The following is a 27,406-nucleotide window of genomic DNA, read 5'->3' as shown; positions in this document are numbered from 1 at the left end:
ACTTAACAATGTATCCAGAACATTTCAACTAGTATATCAAATTAGCATTCCAGCTTCTTACTTTCCGTGGCTACAAGACTCGTGTAACAAATGTATGAATGTCATCCTCTTGATGTGTTCTGCAGACTTCGTGACATTCTCAACACGTGTAATCAAATGTTATTTTAAATATTAAGGATGAAGATGAGACGAGTTATTTTCCAAAGGCATTTTCATCAAAGGAAAATGTTGCCATGGTAACAATACTTCGTAATGCTTTCTCATCAGATATCCATAGAATCACTGACTGACTGACTTTTGGTTTTACGCCGCCTTAAACAATATTCCAGCAACATCACGGCGGGGGACACCAGAAATGGGCTTCACACATTGTACCCATGTGGGGATTCGAACCCGGGTCTTCGGCGTGACGAGCCAACGCTTTAACCACTAGGCTACCCCACCGCCCCTCCATAGAATCAGTATCTTACACAAGTTACAATTGTACATTAAGAGCTTTCCATAATACATTTTCTGACATAATCTTCCATGCATGAGACCAATATGATTTTATTAATATTTAAATTACTTTGTTTATTTGAATAACATTCCAGAGAGTTTTTTCGCCTGATATCAGAAGATGAGGTTTCATATCTGAGGCTCGATACTAAGCCGCGATTACAGTACATACCTAGTCACAACAGAATCGTATTGTCGCATCAACTAATAGCAAGGATATCATAATGACATAATGTACATAATTATGATTACCCTTTTACACATATTACAACTTCTAGTGACTACGCTTTAAACAGTATTCCAGTTATATCACGAAGTTTCAGCTTAATATAGAGGAAAATCCTAGTGACGCAGGCCTCAGACGACAAACCTAGAAACATTATAGGGACGATTCGGGATTCGAACCCTCACTCATAAGTGTCGAGGCGATATATGAATCGGTAAGGCCTATATTCAGTAACTTTTCATATTCATTAGGAAAATAATCATTGATCTACACTTTATTACTTTTGATATTAAGTGAGTCGGTGAGTTTAGTTTTACGCCGCACTCAGCAATATTCCAGCTATATGGCAGCGGTCTGTAAATAATCGAGTCTGGGCCAGGCAATCCAGGGATCAACAGCATGAGCATCGATCTGCGTAATCTGGGACCGATAACATGTGTCAACCAAGTCATCGAGCCTGACCACCCCATCCCTTTAGTCTCCTAACATGCATGAGTTACTGAAGATCAATTCTAACCCGTGCCTTATTCATATTGAAATCTACTCTTTATTAATATAGATTGTCTACATCCATATAGATCATCTTCTGTTCTTAATCATATTAGTTTCCTTTCCTTTGTTTAACTAGATTCTGATAAGCCGGTTTTATTCAAAACGCCATCGAAAGAGAAATAATCTGTCTCCATCATCTTCTGGAACAGATACCATAGGGAGGAAACGATAAAGAAGGGATGAAAATTACATGAATGGATCTTTGAACATCAGTCATAACATCAGATTTCCGCATTGATCTACATATGTATTCCCGATTTCATGTTTACAGATTCGTTTGCGGTTTGGTGATTTACAAAATACTCTACAGATTTCTCAGGAAAATCAAGTTTAGGATGATAAGTTATTTTAAATAATCAAACTTAACATGATGGTACATACACTATAGCAAGTTGCCATATTCAATCACAAATTTTACAGCTTTAATGAAAAATAGTTTATCCATTTCAATTTGAGTGAAAGAAACTCACGAAGTTATTATGTGTTGCTCTGAAATATACGCCAACGTTTTTGTGTTTAGTATCTTGAAATGACCAAAGAAACCTAGCACAACTGATCCACACAAATTTAAGATGCCGTGGGTTTGCACTGATGCCCCGGCGTGTTTTGTTCGAAGACATCGATTTTTAGAAATACTCTTACCCTATCCAGGCATGCAGAGGGCGTGCCATTGATCCTTCTTTCACTACTTAAAAACTGCCGCTTTCAAATGTACCAGCAGAGGAATGGAGGGTAAATAGCCTTTATTTATTCCATCTTGGTCATCGAGGGCTGTAACTCGGAGGGCGTAGGAAGACAGATACCTTGTGTGCTTCTTCACATGGATAAAGATCATGCTAACAAGCCAAGAGCCTTTTAGAATTGTAATTTTATATATTGGTATTTGTAATAATTATTTCATTGTGCGTATAAAAACACATTTTGAATTTGCAGAATATGACAAATGAGATTTGGAAACGCCCTGGACTAAACATTGTTGTATTTTTATGGTAACATTTCCTGTACAACTAAACGTGCATTTTCATAAACAGAAAGTGAGTGAGTAATAATTTACATATAATAAAGCGGCTTTCTGTCAACCACATCACCAACTGAAGTAACTTTTGAAGCAGTCTAAGTAAACCAACATATCATATTTCTTTAGATTATGTTTGGTTTAATGTTGTAATAAAGAAATGCAGAGATGATTGTCCAATTTACTTAACTGTGCTTTGCAGAAGGTATGTGATCTCAGTAAACCAGGTAACATGATCTCCGCCTGTTTCCGAAGTCCATAGACAGATTACATGACCTAAAAATGAAATATCAGCAACTCTCACGACAACAGCCAGAAATATGAAACCTTCTGCACCAGAAGGAAAGCCTTGGGCATCACGTATTTGTACGTCAGGGACCCGCTGAGATGTGGCTGACCGTAAACATTTGTACAAGGAGGAGAACAACGCATTGCCTTTTCCGTCCCGTTTACGTCCCCAAACCACGGTCACTTTCTGAACGCTCCCCCATTATTACTATTAATTGATTTGCCGGAGATTTCCAATATACGAAAAAGACCGACGTTTCGGTGTTTGCGGTATTGTAATAATGAGCGCCAGTGAGGGTAGCAAGCTATCGCTGTGTAATCTATCAACTGCTTAGAGATCTTATTATTTTTAGAAGTGAAGGCACACAAATGTCAAATATAATAAGTTCAGAAAACACAATGCAATGAAAATCTGTGAACAACATTGGGACCAGTGTCACTTGAAATTGGAAACAGAAAGTTGAAGCCTATACATTTCTGTTATTTCAATGTGGTATATTTCCCCAGGGGATATTATTCTTTCCCTAATAATATCAAATAGTTGGTCATATCATCAGAGGTTATGATTTCAATTACAGGATGAAGAAATATGGTCGTTATAGCTGCAGTTAGAAATCACCACGGACTAGTGGACGTGACCATATAATACATTGCAGCTCGCCATCGGGGAAGATTCCGAGCTGGGAATTGTGACGCGTTGTGAATTGTGAATTACGATCACGAAGTACGATGACCTACACTGTGCAAAACACATAGACAGAATACGACAACAGTCTCTGCTGAAAGTGATACAAGCCCACGTCACGACTATTATGCTTTTGCTTTCTGTAGAAAATGCGAAAAAGTGAAAAACACATGCCTGTTGAGCGTTCACTTTGCTCTTGCCACCCAACTGTCATGCAATATTGATTGCTGTAAGGCTGCCATTTTAAATGTTGCTTACGTTGACATTTTGATCTTCTCAGTATACTTTACTTCATGCATGTATATCTTGTGGCTTTGTAGTTGGATTGATTTAAAACTGTCAATTTTAATGTGTACCAAACTATCAGGTTACCTTTGTGCACCACATTGTTTTTCTAATTCACTGTAAAACAAGAAAAAAATGTGTCCAGGGGCACGGATGCCCCCGCTGCTGTAGAAAGAGTTCCCTAAACTGAGTATGCTCTGGTGAATAATTTCTACTAAATAAATATCATGGTTGATTATAAAATAAATATATCCAAAGTGTCCAAGGTAAATATTTATTTGTAAATGTATGTCACAATGTACTTACCACAGTACAATTAAACCAATATCATGAAGGTTCATGGTACAAGGGTAAATAAACTAGCAATAGCATTATCACTGTGGAGGCAAGTGAAATCTGAAACCAATAGATTGCTGTAGAAGCTAAAGTGGTAAGTTTTGGCACATTCTGGAACATATTCAATATGGTAGGTTAAAAGTTAACTGTTCCATGACATGATATTATTGCATACCTCACACAGTTTATCTGTTTAAGTCCATGATTATTTCCATGAAGTTGAGATGGGCTTGTTTGTTAAAACTGAGCAACTGAGAGATTTTTAGTAAAAAAACAAACATTGATAAACACATCTTCAAACTTTTTGACAAGTGATTCCATGTAATGTTCGCTTTCCTCAGAGTTGAGATGATGTACATAACACCTGAGGCCTGCATCCAATGACTCTGACCAGGTGTAAAATGTTCCTTCTTTTCAGCTGCTACAAATGCAGACATATCGTGAAATGATTGGAGAAGTAGTTAGGAAGTATATCAACAGTGAGCTGTTCATCGTGTGTGTAATCAGGTATGTTTGTGGAATGTCTTGCTGGTACATGATATGTTTGGTATCCAGAACGATGATAATTGTGCATCTGATTTGCATAGAAATGGGTCTCAGAAAGGCAAATGATTTCTCCTGCTGAAATCACTCGATCATTCTGTATGTCCAAAAACTGTAGTTTGGCAGATCTAGCATTTAGCATGGTAATTTGGGGAGTGTTGGATGTACCAGATTCAACTGTTGGAAAAGGGTTCTGTACAAGGGCACTTGCTTCCAGTCTCATCATTTACTTTGTGACAACAGAGGAGGTCTTAATTCTATCCTTGCTGAAGTGAAGAAGTTTCATTCCAGACAAAGTCTTTGCCCGACTGAGAGCTACATAGGCTTGACCATATCCATATTTCTTTTCAAATGAAACAACTTCCTCCAAAGTTTGTCCCTGAATCTTGTGCACTGTACAAGCCCAACACAAGCGTAGTGGAAACTGTTGTCTGATAACATGCAGATTAGGTTTGGACCTTGTAAGTGAAAATTTTGTCTCAATTGGCTGGATTGGTACAACTGATTCCTCATAATTGGAAAGGTTGAGAGTTGTTTTCAAACGAGCATTCACACCTGTATTGGGGCTATCAAAGTGAACAAGAACAACCACTGGCACACTTTTGTTCTGTTGCTGGTACATGAAATCAACCACTGTCCCTTGTGAACCATTGACTAAGCCATCAGATGCATCCAAATTTCTCGTCAGAATGATCCTGGCTCCAACTGCCAATCTAATAATCTTGGGCAAACCTCCAGTGAACTCATTTTTTTTAATAGGAAACTTCCGAAGTGCTTCTGGTACGCTGTCTTTGGCAAGTATGTCTACAATATTTGCACCAAGTCTGATTAGCATAACCCCGTTATGTTCATCAACTTCATAATTTGTTGCAAAAATGTGTAGTGGATATTCAAATGACATCAAAGGTGGATGAACACATCTGGTCTTTAGAATATCAATGTCTTGCTCAGTAAAGGTACCATTTCTTATTCTGTTCAATAGCTCTGCAAATATGAGATCTTACTTTTGTCTCATCATCTGTGTCAAAGGATAAAAGACAAACTGATCCCACAAATTTCCAGAAAGTCGTGCATAATCATCAGATGGTGGTTGAAAGATCACCCTTTGTGCATCAGGGGACAATTGGTACAGGTCACCAAATACAATCACTGTCAATCCTCCAAAATCATGTGGACTGTGAAATAGTTCACTCAGTCGTCTGTGAAGCTGCAGAAACAGGTCACTGCCAACCATATAAATTTCATCAATGATGATAATCTTTAGATGAGCTAATTTACACCTTAGCGTGTTCTTCTTTTCATCTGAAAGTCTATTAAATGAGGAATTGTTTTTCCCTTGTCTTCACAGCTGATGGGTCATCCCCTTCCTTCAGTAGGGTGATCTGTGTCATGAGTACCTGTGTGATCACGCCAGTGGGTGATCGCGCCACCCAAATTTGGATAGACATGTGTTATGCATTTCATTTATTTATTGTCAATGGTAGAGTGTTTGGAGATGAAGGTGAATATACTTTTGTCGGACAGCATGGCTGTAGTGTTAATGATTATTTCATCTGTTCCCCTGAGTATGTTGAATATAGGTGATCGATTGGATTCCGATCATCTGCCTTTAAAGCTCAAATGCCGATTTCCTAAAATGAACATGATTAAAGGTAAATCAACAGCGGATATCTCCTCTAATGAAAAAATTGTGTGGAATGAGTCTTTATGTAAGACATTTTTAGGAAACCTTCAAGAGATATCCGCAGCTGGTTTTCAGTCGGTGTTTAATAAACTTGATAGTAATATAGAAGATGCTATTGAAGATTTTGTAAGTATGATTTTAGATTCTGCAAGCTGTATGAAGATACGTGTATCGATCGCACCGCCGCGAAACAATCCACCGTTAAATGCTGAGTGTAAGGCTGCACGACGGTTTGCACGAAAATCTCTAAAGACATTTAGACGTAACGTAACGATATCAATAGAAAACTATATTGTAAAGAACGAAATATATACAGAAACAGGCAACAAAAAGCCCGACCTCATTTTGGAAACAAATCAGATATTTAAAAAGTCGACCAACACACGAAAAAATGTAATTCCGAAAGCGGAATGGTTAAATCATTTTAAAAATGTATTTCGTAATGATTTTGTTTTTAATGATTCTTTTGATGATTGTCCTTTGCAGGATGATGCAACACCAGATATTTCAACTGCAGATATGTCAGACGTCGAATCACTTGTATTAGACTCACCCATAACAGCTAATGAAATATCAGAAGCGTTATTGCATTTGAAAAATGGAAAATCAGCTCGTCTTGACCTCGTCGTGGTGGAAATGCTTAAAATTTCAGAGTTTGTTATCATGCCCTTTTTGAATAAGTGTTTTAATAAATTGTTTGAAAATGGTATTTTCCCCCGTTGTTGGGCGCGATCAATTATTGTTCCCTTACATAAGAAAGGTGATGTCACAAATCCAGATAATTATAGAGGAATTTCCCCTATGAGTATTTTAGGTAAAGTCTTTACATCTGTTCTAAATAACAGACTCACTAAATGGGCAAGTATGACAGATAAAATTCCCGAATCACAAGCAGGCTTTAGAAAGAAATATTCAACTTCTGATCATATCTTTACACTATATGCACTAGCCCAGAAATGTCTATCCCGTCGTAAGCGTAAATTATATGTAGCTTTCGTTGATTTCCGTAAAACATTTGTCAATCGTTCTAAATTGTGGTATTCTTTAAGTCATGCTGGCCTGAAAGGTAGAATGTATTCAATTTTAAAAGCATTGTATACGAATGTGATAGCTTGTGTACGTTGTGGTGATGATAAGACTGATATTTTCGACTGCCCCGTTAGCTTAAGACAAAGATGTGTTGTGAGTCCAATTCTATTTTCCCTGTTTATCAACGAATTGTACTACGATATTATCGCAAATGGTAAGCATGGCATCCAAATATTTCCAGATCTCTTAGAACTTTTTATTATTTTATTTGCTGATGACGTAATTCTTTTATCAGAATCTGTAGTTGGACTACAAACCCAGTTAAATATTTTGGAACGGTATACTAAAATGACCAACCTGTAATTGTCTCTGATCATTACACTTATCTTGGGATTAAGTTTATATCTGCTATGAACTGGAAAACATCTGTTACTGAATTATCATTGAAAGCTAAGAAAGCATTGATAAGTCTTTTATCTGCCTTGTGTAAAATTGGTGTTTTGACGCCCAGTATTTACTTTAAACTATTTGATTGTCAAATTCAGCCTATTCTTTTGTATGTATCCGAGATTTGGGGATTCCAGAGATATGAATGCATAGACAAAATACATCTGATGGCCTGTAAGAAATTTTTAAATGAAGGACCCTCTACACCGAATTGTATGGTGTACGGTGAATGTGGGAGGTATCCCCTGTATATAAATGCTCATATTCGATTTATAAAATTCTGGTTTAAGATATTGTGTATGCAAGAACATAGATTACCCAAAAAGGCTTATAACATGCTTGTTCATTTGGACAACATTGGTAAAGTGACGTGGGCATCTTATGTAAGAAATCTTCTGTTTTCACATGGTTATGGTTTTGTATGGTTAAGTCAGTCAATTGGTGATGGAAGTTTGTTTTTAACTCAGTTTCGAGAAAGAAGTCTTAATATGTTTAATCAAGAATGGCATTCAGTAATACATAATCGTTCACGGTACGACTCTTATAGAATATACAAATCACTACTCCAGCCGGAGAAATATCTGTTGTTTTTAACATCAAAGAAATTAAGATATCCATTTATACGATTTAGGTTAGGTTGAACATAATGGTAAACGAAGGAAGACGTTTTTATATTGAACGATGCAAGAGAATGTGCCCACTGTGTAATATAGATGTGGAAAATGAAATCCATTTTTTTACTTGTATGTCCTTTGTATAAAGATTTGCGTACGAAACATATAGCTGAATATTATCTACGTAAGCCACCTACATTAGCATTTAAACTACTTCTTTCATCAACTGACCAGCATGTAATAATAAAGCTGTCGTACTATATCAATTATGCTCTTATTAAACGTAACAATCTGATAAAAAGTGTTGTAGGTCCATCGTATTGCACTGCTTGTACATAATTTACTGCCTGTATCATGATTTGCTGTTTGGACCACTAATTACTACTTATTGCACCATATGTATAATGTATATGTATAACTCCAATGTATATGGGCCGGGGGCCTTTTTTACAATAAACATCTTTGACTTTGACTTGATAGATTGCCTTGATCAGATGCGACTTTCCAGTCCCTGCTCCTCCAGTCACAAACAAGTGTATGGGCTCTGGTAAACTTCCTGACAGTTTCTGTATACTGACAGATGTACACCAATTGAGAACAATCTGAAACATCTTACGTTGTTCTTCTTTCAGTGACTGCGCATGTTGGCGATAGTCATCATCAGACCACATTGTTGGAAGGGATTCGTAAGACACAAAATGGGGTGTGTTAACTTCAGCGAGTGGGAGTTGTGTTCCTCTTTTAAGGACAGTGAGTCTGGATCTATTTGAGCATGCTCTAGGTCTGGTTCAGTGCCTTCAGCAATCATATCATCATTTGCTTGTTGTAATTCATGGTTCAGCAGATCAGCAATTGTAGGTATACCATTTTCAAGGAAGCCTTCTACTGATGCATCAATAAGTTCGGATTATTCTTGTATGTGAGTCTTGTTTGCTTTGATTTCCTCAAGAGACATGTGATAACTGTCAGCATAGGACTGTTGCAACTGAAGAAGACTTTCTTCCTTTCTCCATGGTTTGAACAAGAAGAGTTCTGAATGATAGTAAGATTCAGGGTAGTGTGTTACACTAAACCTGTGAAACCTGATCATGGCTTTCTTTTGTCTTTTCTTCATGTGTTGGGTAGAAGAATGCAACTGAACTGTGAACGTTTCGGGAGCACATTTGACAAGTAACTCAAGGTTGCTTGTCACATCACTCTGTCATGCAGCTGTGTCCATGCTTGTACCATCTTCTAGGATATCAGGTTGAATGCCTGGTTTGTTGTCAAATCTTGAAACTGACTTGTACCAGGAAGGAAGCAGTGCTAAGCACCATGAGTCTAATGCAGCAGGTCTCTGAGGGTACTTGTAAGTGAGAGAACTGGTGAATATATCTTCACATTCTTCTTCCAGAACATTTCATGTGTCTGAAAATCTGACTTATACAAAGGCAATCCTAGGACTCTGTAGGTTGCTTCTTGAGCACTAATTGACCGTGCATTAAGGAAAGCTTGGCCATACTTCTTCATCTGTTGCTTTATACCTTGACTTGATGCTTCCTTACTGACTGCCTGAAGAAGATTTCCCATTTCACGTTCGTCCTTGGTTATATAAGAGACCACCTACTGAATACATGACTATGGATTGGCCACAAACTGTATGTCCATATTTGCCTGCCAGGCTTTAAGAATGTCTGGGTTATAATTGTTGATGCATGTTTCAGACGGCTGCCGTATTAGAAAGACAGTTGTTGTGTTGACAGAGGTAAAAAGAGCCTGCTGATATTCATCTGTATTAGTAGATGACTTTGTAAGCACCTCTTCCAGGCTAAGATGTCTGGTGCTTCTGCCAATGTCTTCTTCACTCTTGACAATACTTCACTAGATGACTTTGGAAGAGCAGCTTTTATTTCTGGTGAAATACTTTCATCCTCAGGTGGTGTTGCCAGAAATGTTGATGCAGAAATAAGCCATGGATAATTGAATCTACAGTTCTTGGATCCTTTCTGACACGTTGCAGAATGTGCATGCCTTTGTAAGTGAGAGACAAGTTCATGCAGTAAAGGTGCATCATCCTGTGATGGTAAGCAGCATTTCACATACTTGTCAACAAACGATGCTATCTCTTGTGGATCACTTTTCTTTAGATGGCGAGCATCTTTTATCCACAATACGGCACCCGTGAAGAGCCACCTCCTCGTGGTGGGTGCTGGGTAACGCTAAGAGCTCTTCAACCCCCCCGTGTGGGCCCAGGGGTATATTTGGTCCACCAACCTGTTAGCCGTGGGTTGCGCCCCCTGTGTCGGTGGAGGACGGGAGTCTGGTGGTTGAGGGCACTGGGAGCCTGGAACCGTGTTCCGTTTGCCCAACACACCACTTCGCCCCTTACTTCACCTAGACGGATGGTAGAACTGGCCCGGTTCTATCAATCGGCTGGTCACGCCGTGCCCTGAGCATGGAAACTGTTTTCAGTATTTAATGTTGTGAACAATTCAGACCATTTTGACTTTGAATGTTCATATGTTTGATGAAATTGCATTGCCTAGAGTCCTGTGCCAGAAGGCTGTGGCTCATGGGACAATCTGGTGATATGGATATATGAATTCTGAGTTTCTTGAGATTAATGAAATGGGCCGAACCAGCCTGACCTTTAATCTTATAGATTCCTGAGCTATTCATGTCTGTATTTCTCGAGTATAGCCTCCCTGTAGCCCTGGTGTTACACTCTGGTTTCCACTGCAACATCGTCCTTGTTGACACTCGATGGAGGAGGGGGGGGGGGGCGTAGGGTCGCCGAACATTATTATTTTACTATGGCTCAAAACACGCATTCTGGTTCGTCTAAAACAAAAAAACGGAGACATCTTTCTTCTTCATCTGATGAGGAGGTATCCCCTTTATTGACAGAATCCTGGCCAAGATTTTTGGTTATTGCAACTGATGATGGGAGTCCGTTAAATATCAATCCTTTTGCCGTCTCCAAGGGCATCCGAGGTGTCTGCGCAGAGGTAATGAATGTCACCCGCCTCCGAAATGGTTCACTTTTGGTAGAATGTGTAGGGAGGCAGCAATCTGTCAATCTGCTGGGATTACAGCAGTTTGTAAACAAGCAGGTTGTTGTCTCAGTGCATAAGACATTTAACACTTGCAGAGGTATTGTGAGAGACAGGTCCCGTTGTTTATCAGACATGGATGAAGACGAGATTGTGTCAGAGTTAAAGTCCAAGGCGGTACTACTGTGAAGCGTTTTACCAGGAAACAAGACTCAAACATTGTGAAAACAAATACATACCTTTTCACGTTTGGTATGACACAGCTTCCGAAATCCATTAAGGCCGGATACTGTAACATCGGAATGGAGGTATATATACAAAATCCATTCCGGTGTTATAAGTGCCAAAAATTTGGACATGGTGCAAGGTCTTGCACAGGCAAATCTGTATGCTCTCGCTGCAGTGGAAGTCACGAGAGTACTGACTGCAGTGATACCATACAATGCGCTAACTGTGGTGGTAATCATCTGGCATCCTCCAAATCTTCCCCAAAGTTTGAATATGAGGCCAAAGTTCTCACAATCAAATGTACTAACAGCATATCATACTTTGAATCAAAGAAAGTAGTAAATGTACAGTCTAAACCTTCTACAGGACCAACATACTCAGCCATAGTTTCTTCTCCTCCACCGACACCTGTTTATAAATCTCAACCAATTTCAACTGCATGCCAAACCGTTATATCTTGGGTGAATGATGATCAAATAACCTTGAATGACATTGATCTGACATCAAACGATTGTCAACGTTCATCAGCCTCCCAGACTGACGAAACGCAACCAGAAAATATAAATTCAACCCAGGCAACACAGAGTGTTACCCAACTTTCAAGAAAAGAACAAAATAAGTTAAGGAGAAAGAACAGAGCACTTCAGCATTAGGAAGAATCTCTTTCTTTGAGCCCTCCTGTGGTGTTTCAAAATTCGTTTGAACCACTTGACATGGAGATTGCTTCTTCACACACAACGTGTAGGAGTGATGACTCCTTGCATTCTCGATCTCTAGTCAAACCACCATAAGCATTATGAGCATTATTTTTATGAACTTAATCTAATGGAATTGCAGGGGTCTTAGGAACAATTTTCAGGATCTACAATTATTATCGCAGGATTATAAACCATCTGTGTTTAGTTTACAAGAGACATACCTGAAAAATACAGACAAATTTGAATTTCGTCAGTACAATTCATTCCATTCGTTTTCACCTCCAGGTAATAAAACCACCGGCGGCGCTTCTATTTTGGTGAGGCAGGGTGTGATTCATAGCCCCGTCCCTCTTAAAAAGGCCTCTTCTGGCGGTTGCTGTCCGTCTTTCGTTACAAATAACCTTCACCCTTTGTTCATTGTACATTCTCCATCTTCAGCTCTTCAGCAGTCTGATCTTCAGGATCTATTCAACCAGCTTCCCAAGCCATGTATTATCATGGGTGATCTTAACGGTCATAACCCTTTGTGAGGAAGTACTGATACTAACATTAAAGGGAAAATCCTCGAAGACTTCATTTCTAATAATGATCTGTGCATATTTAATGATGGATCAGCCACGTATTTACACCCTGGTACAGGAACATATTCTGCACTAGATCTATCACTAACAGACCCAAATATTTATAACGAATTTGAATGGTCAGTTCATGATGACCTGTGTGGAAGTGACCATTTCCCCACAATACTTTCAGCTATAAATCCAACAAGGGGAAAGTTTAATAAGGCTAACTGGTCATTTTATCAGACACTTTGTACTGACGAACTGAAATCTGACTTTTTTGTCGATGCTCTAGATCCTATTCAGTTGTTCTCGGATAAACTGAATCAAATAGCAGATGAAACTATTCCTAAGTCCTCTGCGACACCACACATTCGTAAACCATGGTTTACTGATGATTACAAACAGGCCAGACAGTGTAGGAAGAAGGCAGAGAAATACTTTCGCCGGTATCCTACAGTTCACAATTTAAATAATGTCAAAATAAATAGTGCCAAAGCTCGACGTGCCTTTAAACAGAATAAGCGTCAGTCTTGGCGAAATTATGTTTCCAAGTTAAATTCACGCACACCAATTTCGAAGTTGTGGAACATGATTCAACGCATAAAGGGCAAAGGTTCCAAATCTACTGTCCACCATCTGAAGGATGGTGATAATTTATTAACTGATAAGTCTGACATTGCCAATAAGCTTGGTGAAACTCTCGCCAAACATTCTTCTTCGTCAAATTGCGTACCAGAATTTCGAAAATATCAGACACAACAAGAGAAAAAGAGAATACATGAACTCCACACTGCCCTTGAGCAAGCTCATGATACAGCAACAGGAGCTGATAATATTCACTATCAGCTCTTGAAGCATTTACCTGAATCATGTTTGGGAACACTTCTAAATATTTTTGATTCAATATGGACTTCAGGGAATTTCCTAACTTCATGGCGTAATGCCATTGTAGTCCCCATTCCAAAACCTGGACGGGATCATACAATTATAGACCAATCTCTTTAACGAGTTGTGTCTGTAAAACCATGGAACGAATGGTAAGCAATAGGTTAACATGGTATCTTGAGACCAATAACCTCATAACAAATATTCAATGTGGTTTCAGGACAAAATCGTAGTACCATTGATCATTTGGTACGTTTAGAAACCTTTGTAAAAAATGCAATAGTAAATAAACAACATGTAGCATCGATATTCTTTGATCTCGAGAAAGCATACAATACCACCTGGAAGCATGGCATTTTAAAGGATTTACATGATTTTGGTTTAAGGGGGCGTTTACCTCTTTTGATATCACAGTTTTTAACAGACAGGCAATTTCAAGTCCGAGTGGGTTCAACCCCGTCTGACCATTATAATCAGGATCAGGGTGTCCCACAAGGCAGTATTTTGTCTTTTACATTGTTTAGCATTAAGATCAACAGTTTATCCAAGGTTTTAAATGATTCTATCGATGAATCACTTTTTTGGGATGATTTTACTATTTCTTGTCGCGGTACAAATATGCATACTATTGAACGGCAACTACAGTTGTGTTTAAACAAAATAAATAAATGGTGTCTTGAAAACGGCTTTAAATTTTCTAAATCAAAAAGTAATTGCATACATTTATGTAGAAAATATAAGCCGCATAAGGACCCTGAACTATCTTTAAATGGCACTCCCATCAAAGTTGTAAAGGAGGCCAAGTTCTTGGGCCTAATGTTTTACTCCCATTTAACTTTTCTTCCGCATAATAAATCCCTTAAAACTAAATGCCTGAAGGCACTCGACTTATTGAAAGTCGTTTCTAATTCAAAATGGGGAGGGGATTAAGCTACCCTCCTTAAACTTTATCGATCATTAGTCCGTTCTAAACTTGATTATGGTTCCATCGTATATGGAGCCTGCAAAAGCAACCTAAAACTTTTAGATTCTGTCCACCACCAAGGTCTAAGACTTTGTCTTGGCTCTTTTAGAACTTCACCTGTTGACAGCCTTTATGTTGAGGCTGATGAGCCATCTCTTAACCAACGTCGTATAAAATTAACTTTACAGTATATAACAAAACTATATTCCAGTGAGTCAAACCCTGCATATAACTGCGTCTTTAATCCCCTCTATGAGGATCTGTATACCTGGATCTCTTGTTCCGCCTCTTGGTATAAGAGTGAAACCTTTCCTTTCTGCTGCTGGCATTGAGCTAGACTATAAAGCCTCTTCCCGTCTGCTTTCTTCTCCTCCTTGGCAAATGGTGAGACCACAAGTTGATCTCACACTGACAACATTTAAGAAATGAGAAACTAATGAATGAAAATATAGACAAGAATTTAATCAATTAAAAAATAAATATAACACACACAAATCCTTATTTACAGATGGGTCCAAGGGTGGTGGCGCAGTGGCTTGTGCAACTGTCATTGGATCCAGAACAATATCTTCCCGATTACTAAATAACAGCTCTATTTTCACAGCAGAAGCTACCGCCATATTAACAGCGCTTAAATATATTAAAAAACACCCTAAATATAAACAGTATATAATATTTTCAGACTCTCTTTCTTGCCTTCAGGCGATTGAAAATCTTTCTTGTAAACATCCACTTTTAATAGAAATTATAGAATTATAAAATGATCTTGCAACTGGCCAATACGACATCGCCCTCTGTTGGTTACCCAGCCACGTTGGTATTTCTGGGAAAATAATGGCCGTTCTTGCTGCCAAGGCAGCACTCAACAAATCTGTGACACCACTTCTTATTCAACACTCTGATTATAAGGCTGTCATCGGATCTTATGTCTGTTATCTAATGCAGAAGAAGTGGGACAATAGGTATCAATAAAATACATGCAATAAAACCCTATATTGGTAACACCCACTTGGGTTGTCAGTCCAGATTTGAAGAGGTCATCATACGACGATGTCGTATTGGCCACACAAGATATACTCATGAGTACCTATTAAAAGGTGGGGTCCTCCGTTTTGTATCCCTTGTGATAAAAGAATCACGGTCAAGCATGTCTTGCTTGACTGTGTTGAATATTCCAACACAAATGATAACTATGTCAAATCACGAACCATGAAGGATCTTTTTACTAATATAAGTTCTCATTTAATTATTGCATTTTTAAAAGAATTAGACTTGTTAAATGATTTGTAAATAGATAGATATTTTATTATTGACACTTTAGATTAGTAACTGAGATTGTTAGTGGCTGTACCCTAAAAGGGGGTTGAAGTAGCATAAAATTATTGTCCTCCTGAAAGGGTACATAAGTCCCGAAACATTCAAAGGAAATTTGTATTTACCAGCTGTTTTAAATGTAGTATTTTTGTCATTTTAATTTTGGCTGAATATGACTTTAATCGCCAGCGGCTGAAGGGATGATCCAACTAGGGTCAATGCAGGTAGCAAAAGTACTGTTAGTCCCCCAGGGTCCCTAGTTTGGTGATCTACCTTCAGTTGTTGGCGATCTATAGTCAGTTGTTATATTGTATTGTCCAAATAGTGCTATTAGTTTTAATTTTTAGTTGTAATTGTGATATTCTAGTTGTTTTACTGTCCTTCGTCGACAGGTTTTTATAGTATACATCTATTCCATTTCGGTGTCATATGTGTTCTCGTCACGATATGGCTGAAATATTGCCGATGTGACGTTAAATAATAACTCACTCACTCACCTTATCCACAATACACCATGAGCATGCGGTGACCCTGTGTGCTGGAATTCTATCATGTAGAAGAAATGCTTCACTTCTCCAAGAGGTCTGGATTTGCCAAGGATGATGTGTTTCCTCAGACAGTCCAGTCTGTTTTGGAAGTGACGTGCTGCTGTTGCTGGATTTGAACGAAGCCATATTTTTCTTCCCAAGACAAACTTGCCACATCCTTGATATTAACTTTCTTGTTGACTGGATTGTATCATTCCAACGTAGATCTGCTGCGGATAAGGTAAAGAACCAAGTGATCATGAAAATAACAAGTTGCTTGATGGCTGCCAGCAGCTTGTATTGTTCTTTCTGCCAGTATGGTGGTGAAGCTCTGACTGGTTGAAGAAATCTATAGCCATGGTCTTTCAATAGAAAACGTTTCAAAGTATCAGAGTTGTGCAGATGATCAGCTGTCAGTGGGATATCCAGAAGAACCTCGGAATGATTTCCTCAGAGCAATACTCATTCCAGACACAATATCATGCAAATCCACTTATGCCTGAGCAACAAATATGTATTCAACATCAGATGAAAACATAGGATTTTCATCCAACAGTCGTTTCTGAAAATATTTTCTTGGAGTGAGTTTTATGGCTCTTTCATGTTTCCATCCAAATTTACCTCTAGTCAAAAGATGAGGAAATGCAAGTTCTTCAAAACGATTAACCATGAGAACATTTAGTGGCACGTTTCCTTCCCCTGGTGCAATGTTCAGAACTCTATCTATGTCAATTGTTGGATCAACATTCTGGACACAAACTTCAAATTGAATTCCTCTAGTCTTGGACGATTTGGATCACTGGTGTAATCATCCTCATTGTCAGCTTCTTGTGATGTCTGCTGGTCTGTGTTAACATTTGTGAGAGCAGAAGATACCAATACTGGTTGGTCAAAAGACACAGTCCCAATTGTAGTTTTGGATGTAGATGAAGGAGGCAATAACTTATCATCATGTGACACACCTAAATTGTCTTCCTGTAAACTTGTGTTTTGTGAAAGAGGAGGGCATCTGACTTATCTTCTTTTGTTAACTGTTCCCATATTTCAGGATCCTCATTAGCACACATACACTCCCAGTTTTCCTGTTCCTTTACGTCTCTGTAAATATAATTATTGTTCTTCAACCAGTTCAATATAAGAAGTACTCAAAATTATGGTGACTTTTATACTTTATGTTCCGTTTCAGCTTTAATGCAAGAAAGCCTGCCTTTCGGTGTTTCGATTCGGTGTTTTGGGTAGCTCAGAACAAACAGTTTGTTCATTAACAGGTATGCTGACAACAGATCCTTTGATGCCGATTTGTTTGCCCTTAGGAAGTGCTACCAACTTCATGAATGGATATCTTCGAGAAAGAAGGCGTCTTTCCAAAGGTACAAGATCCTATAATTCAGGTGGTTGTAATGAAACTTAAAGATCATTACAAAGAGCCTGAGGAGGTATTTTGGCTTTCTGAATATGAGAAATGCAAGTTGAACAGATCCATTCGAATCCTTCCACTGACGATCTTCAGGTCACCAATTTATTGATAATATCCTCTTCAGAAGAGCTCTTAAATTTGCTGGTGACTCTCTGCACACTTCTTCTGTATAGAAGCCTCCTGCAGCAAGTGCATATGTAGTTCGGAAAGTTGAGGATGTCCTTAAGAAAGCGCTTTAAACAATCTTCCCTCAAAGTCATTTTGAATTTACTTTCCTTGTCTGATTGATTATTTTCATGTTGTTTCTTCTGTTGTTTTTCGAAACTCTTTCTTCCTGTTCCTTTACCTTTCACTCATTTGTTGTTTTGTGTCTTCTGTCAGTGAAGCTTTTTTGTGGCTCTGCAACTAGCTTTTCTCTTCTTTTCTTTCTCCAACATTTCTATCCTTGCATCCTCTGTCAGTAATGCTATCTTATTGGCTCTGAAAGTGTTATTCTCTGCTATTCTTTCTCACAAACTTGTTGTTTTCTGTCTTCTGTCAGTGAAGCTTTTTGTGGCTCTGCAACTAGCTTTTCTCTTTTTTTCTTCCTCCAACATTTCTATCCTTGCATCCCCTGTTAATAATGCTTTCTTATTGACTCTGAAAAGTGTTATTCTCCGCTTTTCTTTCTCACAAACTTGTTCTTTTGTGTCCACTGTCAGTGATGCTTACTTTGTTGCTCTGCAACTAGTTTTTCTCTTCTTTTCTTTTTCCAACATTTCTATCCTTGCATCCCCTGTCAATGATGCTTTCTTATTGACTCTGAAAAGTATTATTCTCCGCTTTTCTTTCTCACAAACTTGTTCTTTTGTGTCCACTGTCAGTGATGCTTTCTTTGTTGCTCTGCAACTAGCTTTCCTCTTCTTTTCTTTTTCCAACATTTCTATCCTTGCATCCCCTGTCAATGATGCTTTCTTATTGACTCTGAAAAGTGTTATTCTCCGCTTTTCTTTCTCACAAACTTGTTCTTTTGTGTCCACTGTCAGTGATGCTTTCTTTGTTGCTCTGCAACTAGTTTTCCTCTTCTTTTCTTTTTCCAACATTTCTATCCTTGCATCCTCTGTCAGTGATGCTTTCTTATTGGCTCTGAAAAGTGTTATTCTCCGCTTTTCTTTCTCACAAACTTGTTCTTTTGTGTCCACTGTCAGTGATGCTTTCTTTGTGGCTCTGCAACTAACTTTTCTCTTCTTTTCTTTTTCCAACATTTCTATCCTTGCATCCCCTGTCAATGATGCTTTCTTATTGACTCTGAAAAGTGTTATTCTCTGCTTTTCTTTCTCACAAACTTGTTCTTTTGTGTCCACTGTCAGTGTTCCTTTATTTTTAGCTCTGTAAACTTTTATCCGCTGCCTTTCTTTCTCACAAATTTGTTGACTTGTGTCTTCAGTTAATGAAGTCCTTTTGGATTCTTGAAACCTTTGTTCGCCCTCCCGTTCTTTTTCTCGAATGTTTTTCTTTGTCAAGTCAGCTTTTGACACTTCCTGATTTCCACTTTCACACACATTAACATCATTTCTTCTCTTTAAACGTCTTTGTATTGGAAATCCTCTGATAATGTCTTCAATCAGACAGTCATGGAGATGGTGTCTCATTCTTGTGACATCCAAAAGAACCGAGTCTGGGTGGACTCCACCGTGGAGGTTGAAAGCATTGGCGATAGTAAAAAATCCCACAGAGAACACTACAGCCTTGAGATTGAGCCATGGCATACTTTTAGCGTGGGATACATACATTGGAGTACATAAGTTTCATTTGTCCCTCGATGGCTTTTAAATGAAATATGCTTAGCAAGCTGTCATAGACATAGAGCTGACCACTGTTTTGTGCAGACACTAGATAATGACCATTTCAATAATGAATTTGAACAGCATCTGCATCCAACGGAATGGGTCCATTTGGTAAAACACTGTGTTCACTATCTAAAGCGTCGAGTCGACATGGTAATACCAATCCATAATTAGGTTGGAACTGAGCTGCCAGTAGGTGGTTTGCATAGTCCAATATTTGTATGTCCAGTTCACCATCCAGAACACTCTGTCGATTTAGTCCACTGAAGATTGCTACCAGCAAATCATCACTCTGTAAAACAAAAAGGAAAAACATATAATGCTCATTTTCACTTTTTGATATAAATGTATATACTTGTTTTCATTGTTAATTGATCTCAAATAATCAGTAGAAAATTAGGGAAAGAAAGCAACATGACATACAATTTTACCACTTTATTGTTTTTCCAAACATATCTTCTTCAAAAGACAACAGCTACTGATAAAAAGTTCATGTTACCATGAAACAATAAGACTATTAACAGTGTGATTGCTGGAGTAAGATTACATGCCAGTAGTATAGATACATGACTGGATGTCAGAGTACAAGAGCTAGTTTGGACAGGTACCTCCGGATCTTCGTTGTTAGAAGCAGGGATATTTCTGAAATTATCTCTGAATATATACTTTGCACTCAGTAAGAACAAATGTTCACTCTGAGCAATTAAATTATCACAATTTGAAAGAATCTGTATCAACTGCTTAGTCATTGTTATTACGTGAACATGGCATGAAATGAACGGGTAGTCCACAAACTTCATTTTCAGTTGTATAGCGCACAAATCAAACTGCAAGGCAATTTCTAGGCGCTAAAAGATAGAGTGATCTGAAGAAAGGATTAAAGTTCATAAGCTTGTTTAAAAAGGAAAGTTTTCAGTTGGGACTGGAAAGATTCCACGGACGCGGCTTGTCGGATGTGAAGAGGCAGTGAGTTCCAGAAAAGGGGAGCTGTGTAAGAGAACTGTCTATGTCCATATGACTTTAATCTGACCTTGGGGACATTCAACTGACAATTAGAACTTGATCTTAAAAGCCGTGGTGGGACATATTCACTGAGGAGATCTTTCAGATAGATTGAGCTTTGTCATGGAGGCACTTGAAAGCGAGAGTGAGGATTTTATATTCTATTCTCTGTTTCGTGGGCAGCCAATGTAAGCGTATCAGCAATGGTGTAATGTGACTGCGCTTGTTGACTCGGCAAATCAATCGCGCCGCAGAGTTCTGAATCCTCTGGAGCTTGGACAATAGATCTTGGCGGATATTTACAAGAAGACTGCAGCAATAATCCAAACGTGAGAGAACAAGTGAACGAACTAGGTGGTGAGCTGCATCAAATGTCAGAATATCACGAATGGAAGCAATATTTCTGAGATGAAAATAGCATGACTTACAAACAGAGTTTACGTGTGTTTCCATGGATAAATTTGAGTCTAGAAAACACCAAGGTCTTTCACGGAATCACTGAAAGGAACTTTCTCATTACCCACTACCAACGAAGACACATCCACCTTAGCAGTGCTACTGGGTGATCCACACAGCAAAACCTCGGTCTTACTGTCATTTAATCTCAGCTTCCTTTGTATCATCCATGCTTTGGAGTCAAGGATACAGTCTTCGATTATAGACATATCGGCTGGAAGTGAGTCCGGTTTAGTGGAACGCAACAGCTGGGTGTCATCAGCATATGACTCGTACATCACAACATGATGCCGAATGATATTGCCGAGATTCTTCATATAGAGTGAAAAGAGAATGGGCCCAAGAACGGAACCTTGTGGCACTCCGTATGTAAGCTGATGCGTACACGATTTCACGTCTTGAATGACCACAGATTGTGTCCTATTATTGAGGTATGAGACAAACCATCCAAGAGCTGTGCCATGAATACCAAATTCTGTTTTCAGACACTCAGTTAGTTGAACATGGTCAATGGTATCAAAAGCCGCTGATAAATCAAGCAGCGTTAGAACTGTAACATAGCCCGCATCAGCTGCAGCAAGAAGTCTCTCCATCACATGCAGAAGTACGGTCTCTGTGGAATGATCGGAGCGATATGCAGACTGATGCACGTCATAGAGATCATTCAAGGTCAAGTGATCAACAAGGCGTACCTTGATTGCCTTCTCAAGCAATTTTGATATGAAGGATAAATTAGAGACAGGCCTATAGTTCGATAGTGTGTCAGCGTCTAAGCCAGGCTTTTTCAGGAGTGGCTTAACAACAGCGACCTTCAGACACTTGGGGACACATCCGGAAGATAAACTGCTGTTTATTATCCGTGTGATCACTGGAAGCAAAACATCAATGAACTCAAGAACAAATCGTGTTGGTGCTGGATCCAACATACAAAATGTTGGTCTTGCTGATGTTAAAAGCTTTAGGACCTCTGCTTCTGAAAATGGTGCAAAAGCACTGATGAAGTGTACTTGACCCAATGGCGTTGGTTCATGATGCGTTACAGGTATATCCAATGAATCAAGTTCATTTCGAATCTTGCAGATTTTGTCAACAAAAAAAGCTATTGAAGTTATCCACAAGTTCCCCCAGATCAGACGTCTGTGGGAGAGCAGAATCCTTAGCCTTGCCAACTAAGCGGTTTAGGAGCTGATACATCTCTCTGCTGGATCTTACTGACTGTAGAGCTGATAGAGTGTATGCAGACTTTGCCCTCCGTACTGCCCTAGTTACACAGTTTCTAGCGGCAGTGAACATTTGACGATACACTTCTAAACCCGACTGTCTCCATCTCCGTTCTATGACACGACGCTCTCTTTTTAAAGAAGCGATCTCTTCATTAAACCATGGTAACGACGAACGGTCGGGAATATTCTTCTCTTTAAAGGGTGCATGCCTATCAAGGAGATGGGATAGGGTGTCATTATACAATTCACATAAAGTTTCCGGATCATCAGTTTGGCTCGTGAAAAGTAGTGAGTTTAGTAAATCTGATCTAAAGTCCTCCCTATCAATTTTCTTAATATTGCGAGATTTGACAGTTTTAACAGACTTTGGCGGTTTCACTAAAGATAGGATACAGGTGATAACGTGGTGATCAGACATCTGGGAGTCCAACACAGATACATCATCCAAGATATCCCGGTCCTGTCGAGTAACAACCCAGTCAAGGGTATGTCCTGATCTATGGGTAGAAGAAGCCACATTCTGCACAAGCTCATGAGATTCCAGGAGCTTAATCCACTTTTTCGTGACGGCATCCTGTGGATTATCCCAATGAATGTTGAAATCTCCCAGAACTAATATGTTTTTCTGTGTGAGATTTGACAGAAGCAATGAGAAATCTTCAATGAAATCCTGTTGAGTAGAACCATTACGTTTGGATACAGGTGGACGATAGATGCACACACATCTCACATGAACGTTCCCATTGTACTGCACAAAGCTCAGCTGTTCGAAGCTTTTATAAGATATCTTATTGAAGCACAGTTTGAGGTTCAAATGCTCCTTAAATATCACAGCCACACCCCCACCCCTGCCAGAGAGACGTGGTTCGTGACGAAACGAATATGCCGGTGGCGTCATATCAGCAATGATGGCATCATCACCTTGTGAGTGCAGCCAAGTTTCCGTAATAAGGAATACATCAACATCATTGTCCATGATATAGTCAACAACTTCTGCTGTTTTGTTTCTAGCAGACTGTGCATTCCACAGACATACTTTGATATATCGACCTTTAATGTGATCTGACTTAACTTCGTTATTCATTGGAGTGGAGAATGGTCTGCGTGGTTTATCATCGCTACGGTGTTTACGATTTCGTAGGCCCCTCCTAGTCCGTTTCTTAGAACATATACCAAAAGATCGAAGTTGCATAAAAGTGTTCGTAGGGATAAGATTGTCTTTGCTATTAAGTAACAACAGCTCGCTAGTTGAGTAGGTCCTCATTGTCACTGAGAGCAAGCTAATTGGCTGTCTATTGTCCGTCTCTGGCCATGGGTCTATACTCGTTACACCCCAAGCTGATGTTAGCTTGTCACTGAATGTGCTATATTGCAAATATAGCAATATGAACATCACAAAGTCCTCCAAATATCTCATCTTCCTTGTGGAATCATTTCAGAGAAATCACAGATATGTATCCAGGAAGTATGTGGTATCCAGTTTGCTAAAAATCAGCAAAGTTCAGACTGCAGTAGTATGATAAATAGGCAAAAACCAGGAGAGCTTTTCAAGCGTGCTGCCTCTCGACGCACAGCATGGCGCCAATGCGGCGGGGCATACTACTGATCAAAGAAGTTAGAAAGTTGTGGTCCATGCTGTCCCAATATCGGACCACCTCTTCTTTCATTTCAGCAATATTTGTCAGATTTTTCTTATTGACACTTTCCTTCATAGGTCCCCAAAAATTTTCTATTGGATTTAGGTCAGGGCTGTAGCTTGGCCAATCTAATAATGTCAGATTTTGGGTCCGAAACCAGGCCTGTGAATGCTTTCAACGATGTTTTGGGTCGTTGTCCTGCTGGAAAATCCAAAAATTTCCATAGAACACGTGAGCAGATGGAAGTAAATGTCCCTCGAGGTTATCTGTGTACCGCTCACTGTTGATATTCCCTTCAAATACACAGAGGGGCGTTGCCCCTAACACAGATATGCCACCCCACACGTTATGCTGTAAGCTCCAGTTCGACCTTCGCTCCTTTTGTTCAGGTTTCATGATCGGTGATGGAATTCCTCGATTTTCTGCCAACCCATTGCATGCAGCTCAACTCCTTCGTTTGTTTTTAGAAACAAGAATACCAAGCCACCTCCTGTCACCGACAGTCAAGTTGTCTGCCAGGAGTGCCACTGCAGTTGTTCATTTCATTACAACTAAGTTCAAACATCTGTAGAAGTGACAAAATTAAGAAATTGGATGAACAAGGTATGAGATGCACACCTTTAGAGTCCCAATGAAACACACGTAGAAGCTAATCAATTCTGTTGACCAGCTTTTGTGGAGATTGTGGATAGACTTCATCCCCATAAACACTATATTCAGAGAGAAATTCAACCAAATTTATGTAATTTAAACGGCATTAAAATTGTTGATATTCCCTTCAAATACACAGAGCGGCGTTGCCCCTAACACAGATATGCCACCCCACACGTTATGCTGTAGGCTCCAGTTCAACCTTCGCTCCTTTTGTTCAGGTTTCATGATCGGTGATGGAATTCCTCGATTTTCTGCCAACCCATTGCATGCAGCTCAGCTCTAATTGTCTCCTTACAGACAGCCACAGTTCCTCTGTCAATCATATCCATCCTCAAGTTTTCAACTCCTTCGTTTGTTTTTAGAAACAAGAATACCAAGCCACCTCCTGTCACCGACAGTCAAGTTGTCTGCCAGGAGTGCCACTGCAGCTGTTCATTTCATTACCACAAAAAATGACACATACATGGATTAAATATCACATCTTTAATAATCAGGGAAAAATCAAGAGAGAAAACAAAAAAGAAGCTCATGTACATTTCTTCATTTCAGACAAAGTCTCGAAAATTGTATACATGAATGGAACCATAAATAGCACATTCAGATTCCCACTGAACTACTTGAAAACACTAAACACAATGTGTTGAGGGGTTAGATAACACAACCTATTATCATATAAAGATCAATAATTGAACAAAATTCACGAACAAGTTCAATAAATATCTATGCAACTATGAGATGCACATCTTTCGAGTCCCAGTGAAACACATGTGTAAGCTTAATCAATTCTTTTGAGCAGTTTTTGTGGAGAAGTGGATAGACTTAATCCCCTATTTCACTATCATCAGTGAGAAATTCAACAAACTTTATCTAAGTTCAAATGTCTCTAGACATACAAAAAACTATAAAATAGAAACACAAAAATATGAGTTGCACACCTTTAGAGTCTCAATTAAAGACATATGTAAGCTAAATGAGTTTTGTGCAGTGGCTTTTAAGGAGAAGTGGATAAAGTACACCCCCTGTTGTATGGGACGAACAGGATGAATAGAACCAAATTCAACTAAGTTCAAACATCTGTAGAAGTGACAAAATTAAGAAATTGGATGAACAAGGTATGAGATGCACACCTTTAGAGTCCCAATGAAACACACGTAGAAGCTAATCAATTCTGTTGACCAGCTTTTGTGGAGATTGTGGATAGACTTCATCCCCATAAACACTATATTCAGAGAGAAATTCAACCAAATTTATGTAATTTAAACGGCATTAAAATTGGAAAAATGAATAAAATACAATATCAAAATATGAGATGCACGCCTTTAGAGTCCCTATAAAGCAAATGTGTAATCTAAATGAATTCCATAAAGTAGGTTTTGATGAGAAGTGGATAACGTGCACCCCCCTGTTGGATGGAACGAACGGGCTGAATAGAACAAATTTCAACTAAGTTAAAAGATCTGTAAAAGTGACAAAATTAAGAAATTGCATAAAAAGTTATGAACTGCACACCTTTACGAGCCCCCACGAAAGACATGTAGAAGTTCATTCAATTCAGCTGAGCAGTTTTGTGGAGAAGTGGATAGACTTCATCCCCTATTACACTATCATCATAGAGAAATTCAGCAACATGTACACTATTAGAGTCCCAAGAAAGCCCATGTATAAGTTCATTGAATTCCACAGAGCGTGTTTGTGGCGAAGTGGATAGAGTACATTCCCTGTTTCGTACGGACGGACACCCTATATGCCCCCAGCCATATATGGCGGGGGCATAAAAAGTAATATCTAGTGTGAAGATGTGCTGGAATGTCCAGCAGTGATCATAAAGGAGTTTCAACATGCTGTTACGGCAAGCTCATGATTAGGGCAAGAAACACGAGTTTAATTATCGAGATATTTTGCTAACCGGAATATATAGCCCTTTTGCGTAGACTGCACGTGGCAACGTTTGAACTTTGTGCCAGTACCGATAACTGGAACACCCTTGAGACTTTTCATTATGTCCGGGTTGAAGCAAAAGCTAGCTTTCTAAGGAAAGCTATTATATCTTTCTTTCATTTCGGTACTGCTAATTATTCCCACTGCAATTCACAGATCGTTGCTACCATGGACTGATGGTATCAGAAGAGCACTGGAAGTGCTTAGATATGGCAAAGTTGATAGAACAGCCTCCTTACGATTTAGTTCTGTATCGTTTACGTCCCACATGGCTGAAGATAATGTCTGCCTAATCCATAAGATCACAGGGAGTACTCAGATACGGCAAAGGTCATTGAAGTAGTTCCTTACGATGAAGTTCTTAATCGTTTGCATCCTATACAACTGGTAGAAATGTATATAATTACTAACTTCATATTATCCAGGAATTTCTTTTGCAAGAAACTCAACTCCTCCATGACATCTCTGTTGTAGCGACACTTTGGACTTTGAACGGAACAAACAGTGCTGAAAAAGGAGGTAATGCCGCTGATGAGCATTTGATGGTGTGCACAATACAGTCCAGTTTTCACCATCAGTTGTGTCGAGATCCGCGTTCGTAGATGGAATATCAGATTCGTCCGCATTGTGGACAGGAGTATTCCCTTTTTAATACAATATCCGTTCTACGTGTTATACCTTCACGCACAGTGTGATTTGTAGGTGCAAATGTGGTATTTCCGTTTTAAAAGGTCGTGGGGGCTTTGTGTCGACCTTGAAGGAGCGGTGTGAGATCCAACAGGCACCTTACAGTTACCACCAGAATGTACTCTCCATGTTACTGCGAATATTGATTACTGT

The 27,406-nt window shown here is 39.0% G+C and overlaps 1 long non-coding RNA gene across 1 annotated transcript; it reads left to right on the top strand.

Annotated features, from left to right (window-relative positions):
- Positions 1 to 3,693: 3,693 nt before the first annotated feature.
- On the top strand, positions 3,694 to 25,500 carry LOC124289076. Its single transcript, XR_006901586.1, has 3 exons — positions 3,694 to 3,725; positions 8,766 to 8,770; positions 25,221 to 25,500. It is a non-coding gene; the product is annotated as an uncharacterized LOC124289076 (long non-coding RNA).
- The last annotated feature ends 1,906 nt before the right edge of the window (positions 25,501 to 27,406 follow it).

Source organism: Haliotis rubra, unplaced genomic scaffold (genome assembly GCF_003918875.1).
Source record: "Haliotis rubra isolate DU_JTF1 unplaced genomic scaffold, ASM391887v1 Scf431, whole genome shotgun sequence".
Classification (NCBI taxonomy): Eukaryota; Metazoa; Mollusca; class Gastropoda; order Lepetellida; family Haliotidae; genus Haliotis; species Haliotis rubra.
The sequence above is the reverse complement of the archived record's forward strand: the minus strand, read 5'-3'. Positions and strand labels throughout refer to the sequence as shown.